Below are 6,000 nucleotides of genomic sequence, written 5' to 3' on the forward strand. Positions count from 1 at the left end.
ATGAAAGTAATCAGAATCAGAATCAGACTCAATTGTGGGTGGTGAACTATTGCTAGCCTGACTTTCTCTACAACGTGTGTCCAAAGTTCTCTCTACCTTAGGATCGAAATCAAAAAGCTCAGAACAAGAAGACCTAGTAGCCAGGACAAATGCATAGCAATGCAACGACAATTATGAAAATGCCAACAATGTCCCTGTAGCGGTGTATTAGTTACCATTGGAGATATTGACTAAATCCAAGGTAAATCATACAAAGTCGAGTCGCCACCGCACTTCTATTTATCCAAAGGAATGGTTAGAAAGCGAACAAAAACCTATAAAGTTTTACAAACAAAACTAGTAAAAGAGGGTCAGAGATCTAGGTAAGGGGGTTGGTTATGCAATGGGAAGGTGTTAGGCACCCAATGCATCCTAGGTACTCCTAGGGAGCCCTTTTCACGCTTGTTGCAAGTTATTGTTTATGAAATTTTTATTTGTGCAAACATGATTGAAGAGATGAGAAAAGAATATACAAGTTTATTTACATTTTGTGTTTGGATGGATGAATCCATTGCCTACGTACCTTCTTATAAAAAGAATAGGATCAAAACCTCGTAGTTCGGCTAAAAGATTTCGAAAACAAATGAGTGGATTAATTGGTCCAAAAGCATTAAGGTCTTTTGTTATCAAAGGGAGAAAACTCGACCTAAACCACAAATCCACCATGTGAGGATAGCTTCGACATGCTAGTGAGGGGTTATCCCTATAATAAGCATGGAAGACTTACGGTCGACTCACTAAGGATTAGGTGAGTATTATATCTACCACAAGGATAACTCAAACCTAATAGCAAAAGGTTTATGAACAATTTGATTAAGACATGGTCATTGAAACCACAAAAGATCACATTTGAAGTGAGTTGAATTAACCAATTAGAGTATTCACAAAATGATCAAAGTTGACTTAAAGATTCAATTCAAAATGAGTATTATGAAAAGAAAATTTGAAAATCAAAAGCCTAGGGCTTAGGTTTCTAGTTTTGAAAACAAGTCAAATGTTTGCACAATTTTTGGGTTTTTGGTTTGGGTTAGCATGAAGATGGAGGTATAAGGAAACAAAAAGGTGGGGGATGAGGAACAAAACCACATTAGGAGTTCCTCTCTTGAGATCATATGTAGATGATCCAAGTAAGTACCATCCTTTGGAATAAGCAACAAGCACAAGGCAAAAGAAATCAACAATAAAGAGAAAATAGAATGCCAATATATGGACTTATATCCAACTCCAAGCAACAAAAAGCACAAGGGGATTAAAACGAACGAACGTATATAAAAATTTGACTGTGAGAGGTTGGATCGGAAGGATTTCGTAGCAGAGAAAACCCATAGCAGATCTGGAAAACTGTATTCTGGTCATACGCGTATGGCACTAGGCAATACGCGTATGGGGTGGCTTGAAAATGGGGGTTTTGGCGCTGGTACGCGCCATACGCGTGTGATACGCGTAATCCCTGGGGTGGTACGCGTATGGTGTATGCCGTACGCGTATGAGAAAAAAAGATGATGGTTTGAACGTGAAAGTGTCTCTGTTGGTACGCGTATGAGGATGTGGTACGCGTAGCATACGCGTATGGGTGTGGGCGATACGCGTATGGGATGGGCGAGGAAATGCGCCATACGCGTATGGGCATAGGCGATACGCGTATGGGCAGACTTGTGGTTTCCCTGAACTGTTGTTATGCAGTTTTTGGTTGTGTAGGCTGAGTGATGTACTTAGCTGAGGTGTGATGTCGTAGGGATCATTTCCCGTTGTTTGGAATAGTATAGGTATTAGTAGAGTGTGCTAATACTATGATTAATTATGTGGCATGATATGATATGCTTTTGTTGATGATATGCGATGGTATACGTGATGATGTGAATGTATGCATTTGCGAATAGACTGTTTTATGGCTTAGAGTGTGAGCATACGTCTATTCTTGAGTTGTTGTTGTTGTTGCATTGCTAGGTGATTAGCATGCATATGGTGGCCCATTTGGGGTGGTAGCTAATTCCCATGGTGAGGAATTAGTGAGTAAATCATTTTGGTTATTGTTGATGTTTGCATGCTAGGTGAGTAGCGTGCATAGCATGGCCCATTTGGGGTGGTAGCTAATTCCCATGGTGAGGAATTAGTGAGTGAGTCACTATGTCTCAAATGAGTGGGACTAGTGAGCTTGGTAGCCGTGCCTGGATTTGGACGGTGAGGTTGAACTATATGTTCACAAATAGTCGGTACCGCATGCATGGAGTCTCATTGCATAATATATGTATGGCGTGTAATATGAATGGATGTATTCCAATATTACACGTGTGTTTGTGTTGGTATGGTTGTGTTGTTATAATGTATGATGTTGAGTTGATATGGCTGTTCCTGAATGTGTGTTTTGATTAGGGTGATGAAGTGTGTTAAATCACTTAACATAACATGATGTTTTATAATACTCATTATATTGATTGAGGAACTCACCCTTACAACTGTTTTTCAGGTAACGAGAAATGAGTTGAGTAGAAGCTAGTCCTTGGAGTCTAGTGTCGTCCTTAGTGGGTCATGCTCTGGTAGATGTAACATCGGGAGGGGATGTTTGACTATGTTTTTAATTAAGTTGATATTGGTTGTTGATGATTTACATGTATTGTGTTACATGTTTTACATTGATTTGAATTTTATTCCGCTGCGAATTATGCAAAGAATCTTATTTTGATTAAATAAATGAGCATGACAGAATGTTTTGATGAATGTAGTGAAATGATTGTGTGACACCCTTCGGGGCATAATTACTCTGATTAATATGTTGTTATTTTAATTGAAATAATTCGGGGTATTTAGAAGGGTGTTACATTAGTGGTATCAGAGCATAGTCGGTCGTGTCGAGTCGTAATTATTCTGTTTCCCCTGTACGGTATAGGTGTTGTGTAACACTATCAGTACTTATTGTTTAGTTTGTTTGGGTTTTCAGAATAGAGATGGCTGGAAGAGGTAGAGATGATGCTGCAATTGCTGAGGCTCTGGGTATGCTAGCTGGAGTACTTGGAGGGAATCCGAATGTTGTGGGAATGGGAGCTGCTCGTCAACTGAGTGAGTTCCAGAAGAATAATCCTCCAATGTTCAAGGGAGCATACGATCCAGATGGTGCTCAGAAGTGGTTGAAGGAGATCGAGAGAATCTTCAGAGTGACTGAGTGTGCCGATAACCAGAAGGTCAGGTTCGGTACGCATATGCTGTCAGAGGAAGCAGATGATTGGTGGGTTGCTACCCGCACTGAGTTGGAAACTGCTGGGAATGCTGAAATCACTTGGGCTGTGTTCAGAGAGAGATTCCTGAGGAAGTATTTTCCAGAAGATGTTAAAGGGAAGAAAGAGATAGAGTTCTTGGAATTGAAGCAGGGTAACAAGTCTGTTACAGAGTATGCTGCTAAGTTCACAGAGCTGTCGAAGTATTACACTCCCTATAGTGAGGCTGCTGGAGAATTTTCGAAGTGTGTGAAGTTTGAGAACGGGCTGCGTCCCGAGATCAAACAGGCTATTGGATATCAGCGGATCAGAGTGTTTTCTGACTTGGTTGACTGTTGCAGGATTTTTGAACAGGATTCCAAGGCTAGAACAGAGAGCTATCAGCAAAGGGTTGATAGGAAAGGTAAGAATCAGATTGATCGTGGGAAACCGTATGCAGCTGGCAAAGGTTTCCAGAGACAGAGTGGGATGAAGAGGCCTAGTGGGGGAGATTCTAGTGCTCCTGTTAAGTGTTACAGATGTGGTCAGGCTGGACATCGTATCCATGAGTGTACCAGTAATGAGAAGAAGTGTTTCAAATGTGGAAAAGGTGGTCATTTGGCTGCAGATTGCCGGTTGAAGACTGTAACTTGTTTCAACTGTGGAGAGTTGGGTCATATCAGTCCACAGTGTCCTAAGCCAAAGAAAGAGAATCAGTCAGGAGGCAAGGTTTTTGCTTTATCAGGTTCTGAGACTTTTGCAGATGATCGTTTGATCCGAGGTACGTGTTATATTAATGGCTTTCCTCTTGTAGCTATTATTGACACAGGTGCAACTCATTCCTTTATATCTTTGGATTATGCTGTGAAACTTAAGTTAGAGATATCTGAGATGCATGGAAGTATGGTGATTGATACTCCTGCAAAGGGTTCAGTGACTACTACTTCGGTTTGTTTGAGTTGTCCTTTGAGTATTTTTGGTAGAGACTTTGGGATAGACCTTGTGTGTCTTCCTCTAGTACAGGTTAATGTTATCCTGGGTATGAACTGGTTGGTGTTTAACCGAGTCTACATCAACTGTTTTGATAAGACGGTGATTTTTCCTGAGATTGAGGAAGGAAAGGATTTGTTTCTATCTGCAAGGCAGGTGAATGAGGCAGTGGTAGGTGGGGCAGAGTTGTTTATGCTGTTAGCGACTATGGAAGCTAAAGATAAACTGGTGATTGGTGATCTAGCTGTGGTGTGTGATTTTCCTGATGTGTTTCCGGAAGAGGTGAATGAATTGCTGCCAGAGCGTGAAGTTGAGTTCTCGATTGATTTGGTACCTGGTACTAGACCGATATCGATGGCTCCATATCGTATGTCTGCTGTTGAGTTAGCTGAATTGAAGAGTCAGCTGGAAGATCTGTTGGATAAGAAATTTATTCGTCCTAGTGTGTCACCGTGGGGTGCACCAGTGTTATTGGTTAAGAAGAAAGAAGGTACTATGAGGTTGTGTGTGGACTACAGGCAACTGAATAAAGTGACGATCAAGAATCGGTATCCTTTGCCGAGGATTGATGATTTGATGGATCAATTGGTTGGTGCGAGTGTGTTCAGCAAGATAGATTTGAGATCTGGGTATCATCAGATACGTGTGAAGACTGAGGATATTCAGAAGACTGCTTTCAGAACAAGGTATGGACATTATGAGTATTCTGTAATGCCTTTTGGTGTGACTAATGCGCCTGGAGTATTTATGGAGTATATGAATAGGATTTTTCATCCGTATCTGGATCAGTTTGTGGTGGTGTTTATTGATGACATTTTGGTGTATTCGAAATCTGAAGAAGAGCATGCTGAGCATTTGAGAGTGGTGTTGGAAGTTCTACGAGACAAGAAGTTATTTGCTAAACTGTCAAAGTGTGAATTCTGGTTAGAAGAAGTTAGTTTTCTCGGTCATGTGATTTCAAGAGGTGGTGTTGCTGTTGATCCTTCTAAGATAGAAGCGGTGTCTAAGTGGGAAGCTCCGAAGTCAGTTTCTGAGATAAGGAGTTTTCTTGGACTTGCAGGTTACTATAGGAAGTTTATTGAGGGATTTTCCAAGTTGGCGTTACCGTTGACAATGTTGACTAGGAAGGGGCAAGCGTTTGTTTGGGATTCAAAATGTGAAGAAGGTTTCCAAGAGTTAAAGAAAAGGTTGACTACTGCTCCTATCCTGATATTACCGAGTTCGTCGAAACTATTTGAGGTTTATTGTGATGCTTCATTGTTGGGCTTAGGTGGTGTGTTGATGCAGAATAAGCAGGTTATAGCTTATGCTTCGAGACAGCTGAGGGTTCATGAGAGGAACTATCCGACACATGATTTAGAGTTGGCAGCTGTGGTATTTGTTCTTAAGTTATGGAGGCATTATTTGTATGGGTCAAGGTTTGAAGTTTTCAGTGACCATAAGAGTTTAAAGTATTTGTTTGATCAGAAAGAGCTGAATATGAGACAGAGGAGATGGTTAGAATTCTTGAAGGATTACGATTTTGGTTTGAATTACCATCCGGGTAAAGCAAACGTAGTAGCTGATGCATTGAGTCGGAAATCATTGCATATGTCTATGTTAATGGTTAAAGAATTGGATTTGATTGAGCAGTTTAGAGATTTGAGTTTGGTGTGTGAGAGTACTCACAATAGTGTTAAATTGGGGATGTTGAAGTTAACGAGTGGTATTTTGGATGAGATCAGAGAGGGTCAGAAATCCGATATGCTTTTGGTTGATAAATTGACTTTAGTGAATCAAG

This window comes from Lathyrus oleraceus, chromosome 5, assembly GCF_024323335.1.
Source record: "Lathyrus oleraceus cultivar Zhongwan6 chromosome 5, CAAS_Psat_ZW6_1.0, whole genome shotgun sequence".
NCBI classification, from domain to species: domain Eukaryota; kingdom Viridiplantae; phylum Streptophyta; class Magnoliopsida; order Fabales; family Fabaceae; genus Lathyrus; species Lathyrus oleraceus.